The sequence below is a fragment of the Strigops habroptila genome, chromosome 11, assembly GCF_004027225.2.
Source record: "Strigops habroptila isolate Jane chromosome 11, bStrHab1.2.pri, whole genome shotgun sequence".
Taxonomy (NCBI): Eukaryota; Metazoa; Chordata; class Aves; order Psittaciformes; family Psittacidae; genus Strigops; species Strigops habroptila.
The window spans coordinates 3,989,699-4,002,726 of NC_046360.1; the positions used below are offsets into that span (position 1 = coordinate 3,989,699).

At 46.6% G+C, this 13,028-nt stretch overlaps 1 protein-coding gene across 12 annotated transcripts in view; it reads right to left on the minus strand.

Moving 5' to 3' along the window:
- Positions 1-13,028, minus strand: part of NCOR2 (nuclear receptor corepressor 2) — a 236,808-nt gene that overhangs the window by 184,732 nt on the left and 39,048 nt on the right. Inside the window, exon 1 of one of the 12 annotated variants that reach the window (XM_030501172.1) lies at positions 9,842-9,966. The exons of 8 other annotated variants lie outside the window; for them this stretch is intronic. The gene's annotated coding sequence lies outside the window, so the exon portion shown is untranslated. Of the gene's footprint in view, positions 1-2,178; positions 2,293-9,841; positions 9,967-13,028 lie in introns of those variants that run through there. 3 more of the 12 variants (XM_030501169.1, XM_030501174.1, XM_030501168.1) reach the window with 3 other exon arrangements.

Below are 13,028 nucleotides of genomic sequence, written 5' to 3' on the forward strand. Positions count from 1 at the left end.
ACATTAAAACAATAATTTATGAGAGAAAGCCCGTTTATTCATCCAAAAGAGGGGGAAAAAAATCCCATTAGAAGCAGCGGGCCTGCTTTGGAGCACATCACTTGCACGGCAGCTCCTGGAGCAGCACCTAGTTGGTGTAGGACCCCCCAGCATCCCTGCATCCCTGGTTCCAAGGCACAGCCCCAAGACACCCCACTACTCAGGGAACACCAGGCAGCACTGTCAGCATCTCCCCTTGTCTTCATTAGGGCCAACTTCCGCTGTGCACGCAATTCCAACTCTAATTTGTAACTCCTCCAAACGGGCAATTAAATAGGCAAACCATAGCTGGTGACTGGGATTTCGGTTCAGCTGGCTGGGATGAGGCCATCAGGGCTCTGCAGCGAGCAGGAACTGCAAGGCATGTCGTTAATTCTGCCCAGACATGCATCACACCCTCGTTCTGAACGCACATCCAGCATGTGTGCGGCGCTCCGTAGACGCAGGATACAAGAATCCTGCATACTCACACATTTTATATACTCGTATTACTTATGTTATAGATTCACACATACATTACTCATAGCTCTTAAGAACAGAACATACAGTTCATCTTGGCATGAATCCCAGAGGAAGGGAGAAAAAAAAAAAACACACACAGAAAAAGCCCTGCAGTAACAAATCTAACTCGCACCGAGTCCAACAGCATCTGTGGTAGGAGGTAGAACAGTATGATGGATCATCAAATTACTCAATCATTTTGTAGAACACACCCCTGTGTCTCTGATAACAGCAGGCTTGACTGGCGTTTCAAGGGACATTTCCTGACTCAAAGCGTGCCACCACTCTCCCAAGTTTTTGCTATGAAACTATGGGAAAAGCAGCTTAATTCTGCAGTGTGCGTTTAACAACCCCTCATGTGCACGAGTTCCACTTAGGCACCCCTACGTTTCAAGTTAGGGACCAAATATGTTCATATGGGACTGTAATTGTCCTTAGAAAGTGCAGTATCTCTGAAGTTAAGCATTCTAGCCAACACCAGGCTCCACTCCCCAGAGCATGCTGACACAGCAGTAGGGATATTTAACCTGCACACACCATACGGCAACAGCAAAAAGACAGATTAGCACAAACCAAGAACTCCTTAGCAAGACACTGTGCAATGAAAGAAAACATTAAAAATAAATAAATCACAGCACACTGTAGCTGCTATCTGCCTTTGTAACCTCCACAGCAAGTTTGCAGCATATCAAAGCATTCTCTTTCATATCCCCGCCAAAAAGGGGCTTTGTCCACTCTTAGGAGCTTTACACCCAGTGTCAGAGATTTAAAAGTCAGTTGTAACACTCCCATTTTCTGAAGAAGGGAGCAGGATGAAGCGAGGCAGAGCAATCCCAGCTCGGATCCCACCTGCAGCATCCCCCCTCCTCAGCTGCGACCACGATCCCATCATCCCTCCTGGGCAAGGGATTCGCACCACCCCAGAAGCATCCTCCCCAAGAGCACGACCCTTGGAACCAGCACAACCACCCAACCTCTGAGTTTTTGTGAGCAGAGTTTACCAGCAAGAACTCCCTTGATGCGACAGCCAGCACGAAAACAGCAGCTGCAAACTCCCACCGGCCTGCCCCAAGTCAAAACACACCACGCACTGCTTTTCAGGCAAACCCAAATTACAGCATCATCTGCTGACTGTTCCCGGGACGAACAAACCCACATTAATTACAGGCTAAACTTTGGAATTCACCTCTCAAAAGCACGAAACATCAGCAAAACTGCTTTGATCACACTGACAAATCCCTCTCCAGCCGACGGAACCATGTGCGAGACCAAGACGTTCAGGAAAAAAAACACCACCTAAAACTTTTTTCCTCTCTTTTTCCTTGTTGCTGCCCTCCCCCTTCCAAAAAAACACACACTCCAAACAGGGCTGGAGGGATAAAATCACCTCGGAAAGCAACAGGAGCTCACAAAACCTCGCATTTCACCTCCGTCGGCAAGCGCCGGCCACCTCCGGGCAACCGCAAAAGTGGATTCCCAGCCTCCAGCACTAAACACTGTTTCTGTGTTGCCTGGCCAAGTCCCAGTTTTCCAAAGCAACTTCTTTCTGCTGTGGCCTAGTTTAAGCTCTCCAGACAAAACGCCACCAAAACAAAAGCAGCCCAGCCAGCCCGGGGAGGGAAGCGGAGGGGTACTTACCTTCGCAGCATCCCCGCATCACCTCCTGCATCTTTAGCAGCCACCCTCTCAAACTTCAAAATAAATAAATAAAGAGAGGCCACACAGCCTTAAAACCAAGCTGGAAATGAAATGGAAAGCCTGTAATTATTTCTCAATGCTCCTGCCAGTCTCAGCCTATAAACACAGTGGATTACATAAGTCCACCCCTCCTGTTTTGAAGCCAAAAGTATGAGCTTTTCCTCCAGCTCTGGCAGCAAGTAATAATTCCTCGTCGGCATGGCAACGCTGGCTGGCTTCCAGCAGACAATGGGCGAGTTGAAATACTGCTACGGCCTTTTTATAGCTTAGCTCTGAAAAACCTCTAAAATATTAGCTATCTGATGGCTAACCCAACTTGACAACCTCGCCTCCTTTAACCCTTCCCTTCCCGCACCGCTGACCGGCATCGCCAGAGTCTGGGATCACTGGTGGTGATGCAGGGGCTGGATGTTGCTCTTCCCACGGATGGCACATGGGGACTGGTTCCTGTTTAATGGATTTGTTGATGTTGCAGAGGTGCAGCATCTGCAGGACCTGCCACAGAGCGGGTGCGATGTCTGGGCTCTCTCAGTTTTGTTTCAGTGTTACTCAGCAGGTACGTCTGCTCTGCTGCACACAGGGCTCTCCTCTCAGCTAGCTTAGCTTGAGAGAAAACAAACAGCAAAACAACACTTGTGTGCCCAGTTTGGTCGTTGCCCTCGCAGGGATGAGGCTGGTGGGACTCCGGGTGTGATTTGCAGAGCTGCAGGGAAGCAAGATGTTTTACAAACCCTCTCTCAGCAAGTCTTGGGAGAACTCATCCGTCCTTTCAGGACAGCACTGCAGGGATGTCCTGGGGAAGCAGCTGACCTCAAGATGTCCTGTACCCTGTGCCAGTGTACATGGACTTTATTCAAGTCCATGGTGTAATGAAGACTGATGAAGTTAAGGAGCCTCGTGATTGAATTTTAACCAAATCCTACCAAAATAAGCAGCTAACTCAAACACACAGCAGCTCCCAAGATCATGCAAGGTGAATATTTCCCCTTAATACACACATAAAGCTGCGCGGGATGACCCTGCTATCTCTAGACCCTGACCACCTGAAGGCCAGCAGGTCCATCACACCCGTCCCGTTTACACCTCCGAGCAGGAGCTCGGCGAGTACCGCTGCCATGTGCTGGCTTCACTGCAGCTCTGAACAAAACTCACCCCAAGGGCTGGGAGATCCTCTGCCATTTGCTGAATTTTTGCAAGTTAGCGAATAAGCAAAGAAAACAATAGGAATTAAAGAGAAAATTAAGAAATAGAAGAGCCAAGGCCACCACAAACACACAGTCAGCTTCCTTCTCATCGCTCAAAATAGTGCTGCCAGCATCCACGATCAACTCCCAAGTCCGGCAACGGCTCTGGGAAAGCTCCTGCTCTGCATTGGTGGCTGCTGAGACTCCAGGGCCAGCCCTCCGCACACAGGCTGCCCCCGGGATCTCAGGAAAAGGCTTGAATGCACGGCCCAGGGGAGCCTTTAACACTCCAAAACCAGAAGGCAAACAAAAAAAGAACATTTCTTTCTAAATCTCATTAAGCCAGAGCGCATGATTATGATTGTTTAATGTGCAAAGGTGATAACATTGCTTGGAGCTCTAGTTCAATTCATTATTTTATGGGGATAAACATCCTAGGAGACACTAAGTGCAAACTATGAAGGTTCCTTGGTACCCGTCAGGCTCACAGCTGCTCAGCCTTTGCTATGAGGCTGCACTTCCTAATGCCATAGAAGAGCCCAATTCTCACAGTAACTATCTGAAAAGAGAGTCAAGCAATCATCTTAGCAGAAACCACGATGCAGCAAACCCTGGCAGATGCTGGTTCTTATAGCAAGGTGCCCAAGATGGCCAAAAGTAGTTGTTGCCACTGATTATTAAATGCACACTGTGGTACCGCAGAGCCACACACGGGGTAGAGAACCAGAACCGACACAGATCATCTACCTGTGTCCCATGAGCTGAGAATGGGCTGAAGTTAAGAGTCATCACCTAAAATCTCTTTAATGCTGTTTTTCCAGATGAGAACTCAGGCACACATGCCTGAACATCTGTGTTTTCTAGGGAAGAATAATTTCTTATTTTTAATGGACAATTTTCTGGGTTCCATCCAATAAACAACAGACAAACAAGCCACAGGGAACTGAAATCTCCAAACTTGTGTAGGGATGGGGTCTACCCTGTCCTGCTGAACACTGCAGACACAGCCTCAGTTCATCCTCTGCTGCTCCATGAAGCCTCAGTGGGTCTTGGGGACACCTTTCCAAGCAGGCCACATTTGATTCCAGTCTCCTGTCCCATGCCCTCACAACCTCCTTCACAGCTTGCTACTATCAACGTGACATCTAAGAACACAGCTACAGAACACCTTATCCCTAACCTGGAAAGAACTATTAGGGAAAAACAAAGCTGATGTTTCCTCCTGGATATAATACACCATGTGGTGTAATACACTGTGTGCCCGCAAAGATGCAGCACCTTCAAAGTGGGCATCAGGAGCCACAGGAAAGAGGAAACAAAATCAGAGCTAAACCATGTGGAGAAACCTTGCTACCCTTCCACAGACCAACCTCCCTTCTCCGGGCAAGGAGCATCCCCACCATGACCCCAGACACGTAGATGTGTGATCCAAGATGAGGAATAACAACTTATAACTACAAAGCCCCGCTGAAACTTTAAAATGGCATCATGCTACACATGCTCTTCCAGCTTAAACCCTTAATTAAAGAGACTATTCTTTACAGTGCTGGAGCCACTCCAACTCCCATTGTTAAATTTAAAATAAAACCCTGCAACCCCACAGCATCTGCAAGACATTAGAACATTCAATACTGAGTTCTTTATTCAGCTTTAAGACATCATTCAATAATTTTTTCCTCTCAAACTCCAAATCTAAGGATTTCAAGAAAATAACCAACAGCACCTCACACAAGATGCTTTTTCTTCTTTTTTTTTTAAATGAACCTTCTGCAATAATATCCTTGACCTTTAACAATTCCAAACCTATTAACTGCACACTCCATGTACAGCCTCTGGACAGACTGCAAGACCAGGATGCTGGATGTCAAGACAAAGCAGACTCTGGCATGGAAGCCAGCTCCAAATACAATCCATTCATTCACAGGGACAAAACAAGAAGGGAGGCAGATCTGACCACAGAAAATCACCATGAGCACTAGAAAAATACAACAGAAAGACAACTTTGGTCATTGCTAATAAAGCTGGAGCCACAAGACTGAACCTTGTTGTTATAACCTCTGTTATTCCAAGGTGGTCTTTGCTTCTCCTGCTCTCTCTGGAGTAAGAGGCACTTGCAGGCAGCCTCTGCAAAGTCCAGGGGAACCTACATTCACTGCACAGAGAGCAGGATTTCAAGCCCAGTCTCTGGGAATATCACCCATTTAGCAGCCTCTACCATGCTGGCAGACCATGACAGACCTTCATGTTTCCATAAAGCCCATATAACCCTAACAGTACTGCTCGTATTCCTCCTGTAAGCAGTTCCACAGCTACAGAAACATTTTGGGATGGCAAGACAAGACCCAAAGATTACCAAATTAGAGTGCAGATCATGAAGCAATGGATGCTTAAGGTCTTCCCTGTAACAGAGGCATGTAAGAAGGTGACTGGATGAAAGAGGCAGGTGCCGAAGACATGCAGACATCCCCAACGAGCACAAGCTCAAGCATGTGGCTGGATTCTGCTCTGCCCAAGGTGCACCTTGTCCCCATGAGGAACCTGCCCAGGGAGAGGTACCAGATCAGGGACTGGTTCCCACCAGCAAGCAGCCAACCTACACCCCACTCAACTGCACAGGCACTTTCATCTCTGTCTGGGTGATAACATCTTATCTGGGCTGTGTCCACGGGCACTCCTGCCTGCTTGCTCACAGCAACTCTGCTGCACCCAGAACATGAAAAGGGCAGTGAGGTTCTCTGCAGCAGGTCCCACAGCTCATTAACCTGCTCAGTCACGCATGCTCTGAAGTTCATAAAAGTAGGGGGGGGGGGGAAATTAAATCACAAAACCAAATACAAAAGCCTGATAATTAGTGGGAGCGGGTTTGTTTCATCAACTCCCTGCCAGTTGCGAATTCGTTCTGTGGCCACAGTAGCAAATCCAGGAGGCAACTCAGTCCTTGTGTGCTTGATCCACCACACAGCTCCCAGGCTCCTGCACCCACAGCTACATATCCAGGGCTAAACCACTCTCTTGCTCCACAAGCCAGAGCCTTCACACACACACCCAGCCCTAAGTACAGTGACACACGGGGCATACCTGCCTCTACTAGTGGAGCCTGCAGCAGAGAAGCAGCTTCACGTGGGCCAAGCAGCGTCTTTAGGAACAGGCTCCAACGTCAGAAAATGCTGCTAACACAGGCAAAACAAGGAAGCACGTGGCACGTACGTAGGGACTGAAAGATGCTGGATGAGTAACACAAAGGGAGGAGGTGGAAAGAGACAACTCATTCAGGATCTGTGCACTACCAGGCAGCGCCCCTCCAACTGGATCAAGGAGTCCAGCAGCAGAGTGTACCCCATGGGCTGAAGGAACCCACCGCAGCAAAGCGGAGCTGAGGTTACACACCCCCAGAACTGGCACACGGTAAGTAGCTGTGAAAGGAGGAAAATCTGTGCTAGTAACAAGATAGCTTAGAGGGGGAAAAGAAGAAAAAAAAAAACCCAACCAAACAAAAAGCCCAACAAATGGGAGTGGAGGGAAATATTTCATCACATCTATTAGAGAAACAAATTAGAAGGAAATAAAAACAAAATCAAGAATCTGATCCCAAGCTGTGCTATGCCAGTAAGTCTCCTCTAATTGTTTCAGTGAGTTCTGGACCATGCCCTTGCCAAAGGCACTGCCTGGGCTATTTAAAAAGCATCCACAACTAGCCCTCAGAGGCAAAGCACTCCAGTGTGCAGAACATTATGAATCTTCCTAAGACTTGGGAAATGGTTGCAGAAAATATAAGAGGCCACATGGACAAACAGAGCTGCAAGCAAAGCAAGAACATGGTGAACACATTCAATAGTGAACTTACAGAACAGAGCAAATCCCAGAAAGACCAAAAAAAACCCACCAGCTAGCTCAGGCTGGATGTGGAAATAGCAGAGCAAGATCAGCAGAAGTACAAACCACACTTGTGCAAGCCAAAAAGCTAGGTACAGACTGAGGACAAGTGTCCAGCCCCTGACCAGAAGTGGTAGGCACGGGGATTCTGAAACAAGGTTGAAACTCAGCAACTTTCCAGTTTGGTTTTCTCATTCAGGAATGGGTGAGTCCATGGCCAACCAAGCACCACACCAGACCCTCTTGCAGAGCATTCGACCTGCCCTTATTTGCAGCCTGAAACAGAAATATCCTGTCGAGAACAAAATCAAACAGAAAAGCAAACCAAGAAGAGGGCTGTACCCTGGCCATGCAATTCAGACGCTTCCCAAACACACACCACTGCTTTCTGTTTATTTCCAGCTGGAGCTTCCCCTCCACATCCACCTCCTCCCTCCTTCCACTTACAAACTGATATGCCTTTTAAGATCTCCTATCTGCTGGCTCTGCCCACTGCATCCTCAGCATTTAAAATAAGCAAGCTATGACAAACGCTGGGTAAACCCAGTCACTATGAATACTGCAAAAGCACCGAGTGGCTGAGGGGTATTGCAGACTAGTCAGATGCCTCAATATTTTGTCCCCAAGAGCTCGGCCAATCCATTTAGCAATGGAGCAGGACTAATAATAGACACAAGGATACACAGGAGATAAATGTACACAAGACAAAAATAAACCCCAGTCTTGTTATAATTTTAATACAAGAGCTAAACTGGGAAATGATAAATGAAGACCGTTTCCACAGTGGAGGCAAGAGGAAAATTTAACTCCCAACAGCCCACGAGCAAGCACACACATTCAAATCTGGATGAGGGATTTCAGAAAGCTGAAGGACAGGATGAGCATTACTTATTTAAATACCACATTATTTCAGATTACACCAAACAACCCATGCTTTAGTCTTTTCCAGGGTAACCAGAAGCAGGTTTTAAGCAACTGTGCATCTTCTCAGACAACAAGTGCCTGCGGTTATAGGGCCAATATTCATCTCAAGAAGTTGCCTTCAGCTCCCCAAGCTGAACGGCACTCATTTTGATCCCAGTCAGTGATGGCAAATTAAAGCTTTAATATACTCATACACAGCTGTAACTCCATTTACATTTGTCCTTGCTGAGTGTTAGCCTGTCTCCAGTCTACATGGTTAACCACACTCCCCCCCACAGCCCCTGCCTCTGCTTTATAAAACAACTTCTGGTGCTTAATGAGATTAACTATTTCCCTGTGGAAATGATGTGAGGGATAACTCTTCTCTTCCCATAGGAATACCCAGAAGAGCCTCAAAGATTTCACAATCTTAAGCCCTGTGTCATCACGAGTTATACTTTTGCGTATACAAATATCTTCTGTATGATCAAATGAGGACACAGGCACAGGGGCTGTGAGCCAAAGGAGAGCTTCCATCCTCTCATCTGACCTGCAACCACATGTCTCCAGCCCAGGGTTTCACCCAGCAGCTCTCAGGCACTGCCCAAGCATGGGAACCACCACCTTCCTCAGCAAGGAGATGAGCCAGAGCAGACCTTAACCACATTCAAGCCCTTCCTCTGCTGAATGACTGCTTGACCCCCTCCTGCTCCCTTACAAGCCAGTCCTATCAGTGGCTTCAAAGCTCATTAAAAGGTCTGCCTGGAGGCTAACGACCACAGGAGCATCCTTCTTCAGGTGACTCTCAGATAGGAAGTCCATGCTGGCAGATCATTACCAAAAAGATGAAGGCATAAGAAACTGCACAGAAACCCCATTCCTATCACTAACTTGAGGACAGGTCAGATGCTTGTAGATAAGACCTAAGACTCAGACTTCTTTCGGTGAAGTAAGGCTGGACCAGGCTAAATTTCAGTGCATGTTTATCTCTGCTCAAACCATCCTACTAAAAAGGAGAAAACAGTCATGTTCCAGATGGGAGAGACTTTTTATAGCAAGCCATGGATATCTGCACACTTTGCTGAAAGTCTTTCATCATGCACGCAAGGTACAATGCTATCTAGTAATCTGAGGAAACATCCATGGGATTTTCAACCTCCTCTAGAAACGGAGCTTCAACAGGAAACCACAAATACACCAGGCAATTAATTTTTCTTTACCAAATGTTTCCAGTCATGTCGCAATTTTAACAGTAAGCAAACTATTTGGGTTCTTTCCAGCTCTTGTGCAACAATGTTCCTCATTTTTCATTTTATTTTCTTAAATAATCTCACTGAGATTTAAAAGAAAAGAGTTTAACACAAGTTAGGAAGTCAACGTGAACAGAGCATACCCTCCCCACTAAATACTTACCCCCCCCAAGATGTTTCCATATCACATAGCAGAGGTTTTGTACAAACAACCAAGACTTTTCCCAGCTAAAAATACAGCCAACAGCCAACGAAATAAGAGCAGAACAACGTATCTACCGACACAGCAACGCCAAGCTATCTGAACCACATAAATAAAAGTCTCATTCAAACATTCCCCCCCCCCCCCTTCCCAGCACCATTCCAGGAGAACAAAGAAACATTAAGTCTTACTTTCCTGGTGTATATTTGATCAGACCTTCTGTTAACACAATATGACAACAGCAATGAAGGGAAGAATATCACAGCTAAACAACCGTCTACCATTCCCTTTCCTTCTGCCGAGTCCTTGCTGACGCAAGGATGGAGCAGCTGCTGTCTGTTTTTAAACAGCTCCATATTTCATAAGAAGCTGCTGATTTCTGAAAGGACAGAAAACCCAGCCAATGGCTTACAAAATAAGAACCAAATGAAAGCAATTCAGGACACACTATTTAAACATCGTGTCCATTTGCTCAGCTTCCCTTCGACATACCACCGCAGCTGAAATTCCTAAGGCAAGCTCGTCCTCTGTCTCAGCCTACTCCATTATCACCACGAGCACAACTTTTAAGTATTCATCTGAAACAGAGCAGAGGACACTGGAAAATCCCCTCCCACAGCTCTAGATAAGGAAAATCTTGAAATATGGGAGAAAACAAACCCATGTGTCCAGCTTGATGCAATCACAGGAACTACTTCTGCAGCAAGTTAACACCACCCTCCCCTTGCTGTTTTTATTGCTGAAGGACACTGGATCAACATCAAATGACCATTTGCGATAGAAAGACTCATTGAAGGACCCGACCATACATCTTGAACTTTGGAAAACTTACTAGCAAAAAGATATATACAGGTGTCCATAGTAGTTTCATTTTAATCAGGGATGCATCAGACATCTAGGAAACCCCCCATCACTACTGGAATTCCACACATAGGTCTTCTTAAAAATCTACATCATAGGATAAAGGTCACTGCGTATTAGGACCTCAAAAGAAAGGAGCTTAAACCTCTTCTGTTCTGACTCTGCAGCTCTCACTTTGCCTGTTAAAAGCAGTGGGTTAGAGCAGGCGAGTCCCTCCTGAGGGGCTCCAAATGCCTGCTGGCTCCTTTCTAGTTAATAGCTGCTGTAAGAATGGTGCTTTTTTGTCTGTTTGTGTCATGTTGATTAGCTTAGATAAGGACTTGGGGAAGGAGCAGGGAGAAGAGAACATGCAGGGGGAGGAGGATTTAAAAAGAAAAAGAAGGCTTTCATCTGCTCTAATAATTAGCAGGTCATGCTGAAAGTGATCAGCATCCCTTTAAAGCAACTGTGCATGAAATCTGCGGAGCTCTGCTCAGGTCACTGAACCCATGCAAGTCACTCAGTTTTATCAGTCACCAAGCCCCTGTGGCTTTCTAAACTCCTCTGGCTTCATAAGGGCTCTGGCCAACATCCTTCTACTTCCACATTTCCACTCTGGGACAAGGCTCACTGATCCTGCCGCTCAGAAGGGCAGTGGGCAAGAAGATGCCAAGGCCAACCAAGAACTAAAGGTTTGCAAAGGACCTTCAGATTTTCTGATAAAGCACCACCAAGCAACTTACTATAAAGCATTTGCTATTCCTGGAGAAAGCAAACTGGGTGCAAGAGCCTCCTGTTCATCACCAGGAGGTTTTCCCATCAACAAGGAATAATCAGACTCAGCCCCAAATGTGACAAAGATCTTCCATAATTCATCACCAGAGCTGCTGTCCCAGGCATCCCTCTGCAATGCACATGTTGATTCATGCAGAGTAGATCTTGGGGATCCAGCTGTGAGTCCCCAAGACCTTGCCCCTCTGTCAGACAAGCTTGAATACTCATTGAAGACACTGTCTAGGACTTAATACATAAGTCCTGGTGCAAAATGAAGCAGGGCAAGGAGAAATTAAACCAACAACTCTGATCATTTTGGCTCCCTCTTCTTCCCACAGTGCCTTCAGAAAAGCCAGCATTCATCTCCTGGAGGGGCAGGACTAGTTTTGCTGGAGCACATGTCCTTTAATAGACTTGTCGGCCTCAAAAGGAGGTGAAAAGATGGTTATGACAATAATAATTCCTCCTCTGATGTACTCACATCCTTCTATTAAGGACACATTACCTCAAAGGTCAGTAATTGCCAGCCAGAGCCAGCTCTGCCTTGACAACCCATCTTCCAAATGCACTAAGTGCCTGACCGTGCCCAGGACAACAAGAGACTGCCCTCAACATGCTGTCTGGAGAGAGCAGACTTTCCACAATGGCTGTGTCTTCACAAGTGTCTTTCATTTCAGCAGCTTTCCCTCACTTCAAAATCATTCTTCTGCCTCAGCTTAACATTTATCCCCAACCTGACACATACCTCCAAAGCACCTCTGCTTGAAACAGGCCCAGAAAGATGGAAATTGAGAGATTACATTCAAATAAAGCAGTGGGTTAAGTCATTGCCCCCAGAGTTACCAGATGCGCCATCAGGCCTCAATGCTTTACAAAGGCAGGAGTGACACTCCAGGCACGCAAGGGGACGGGAAGGACAGGGGATAGTCCCTATGAGACCAGTGTGGTACCTGGGCTGGTCTAGGAGGGCAGGAGCAAAGCAGAAACACTTTGCAGGGAAGAGGAAAAAGACCCATCATATAAGCAGCAGGGACTGAAATAACCCAAACTCCCTCCATCCATCTCACTAAAACACAGGACAGCAACACTGCAACAGTCTCCAGAGCATCAGGAAGGAGCCAAAGCAAACTGAAGTGTGAAACGCATCCCTCTGTGGTACCAACATCTGAGAAAGGGGGAGCTCCCTCCACGAGGGCAGCGAGGAGAACCTCAGTGACAAACCTACAGCAATTATTAGGGAGGCATCATCCATACATAATTTTTAATTTAATTTAATTAGGCCCCCTGCTAACTTCATTACTTATTTAACCGGGTTGCTCATTCAATTTACGTTACTACTGTTGCAGATAACTGCTCTGGGCCCCACCTCAGTGGGAAACGCACTGGAGGACACATTTGGGAATGCTGTAGCCCCAGGCCCATGCTCCCTTGACACTCAGCATCTCTCCTGGGATGGAGGCATTTACACGGATTTGATCAAAGATTGGATCAGAGGTTTTATGCCTCCATTTTTCTACCCACATGCAGAGAAGTCCAGAGGAGCTCAAGGAGGAAAAAAGGACAACAAAAAAATCCCCCAAATCAACAGATTTATCACTGTTAATGCTTGTGCACACCAGTCAAAGCAGCAGCCTCCTACACAGTTGCCAGATACTTCTTTTTCCACCTAAGAAAATAATACTCTGTGGGGTTTGGGAATATATCACTCATCACCCAAGAGCATCCTTACAAAAACCATCATCTCCAGAGCATGACACAGAAGGT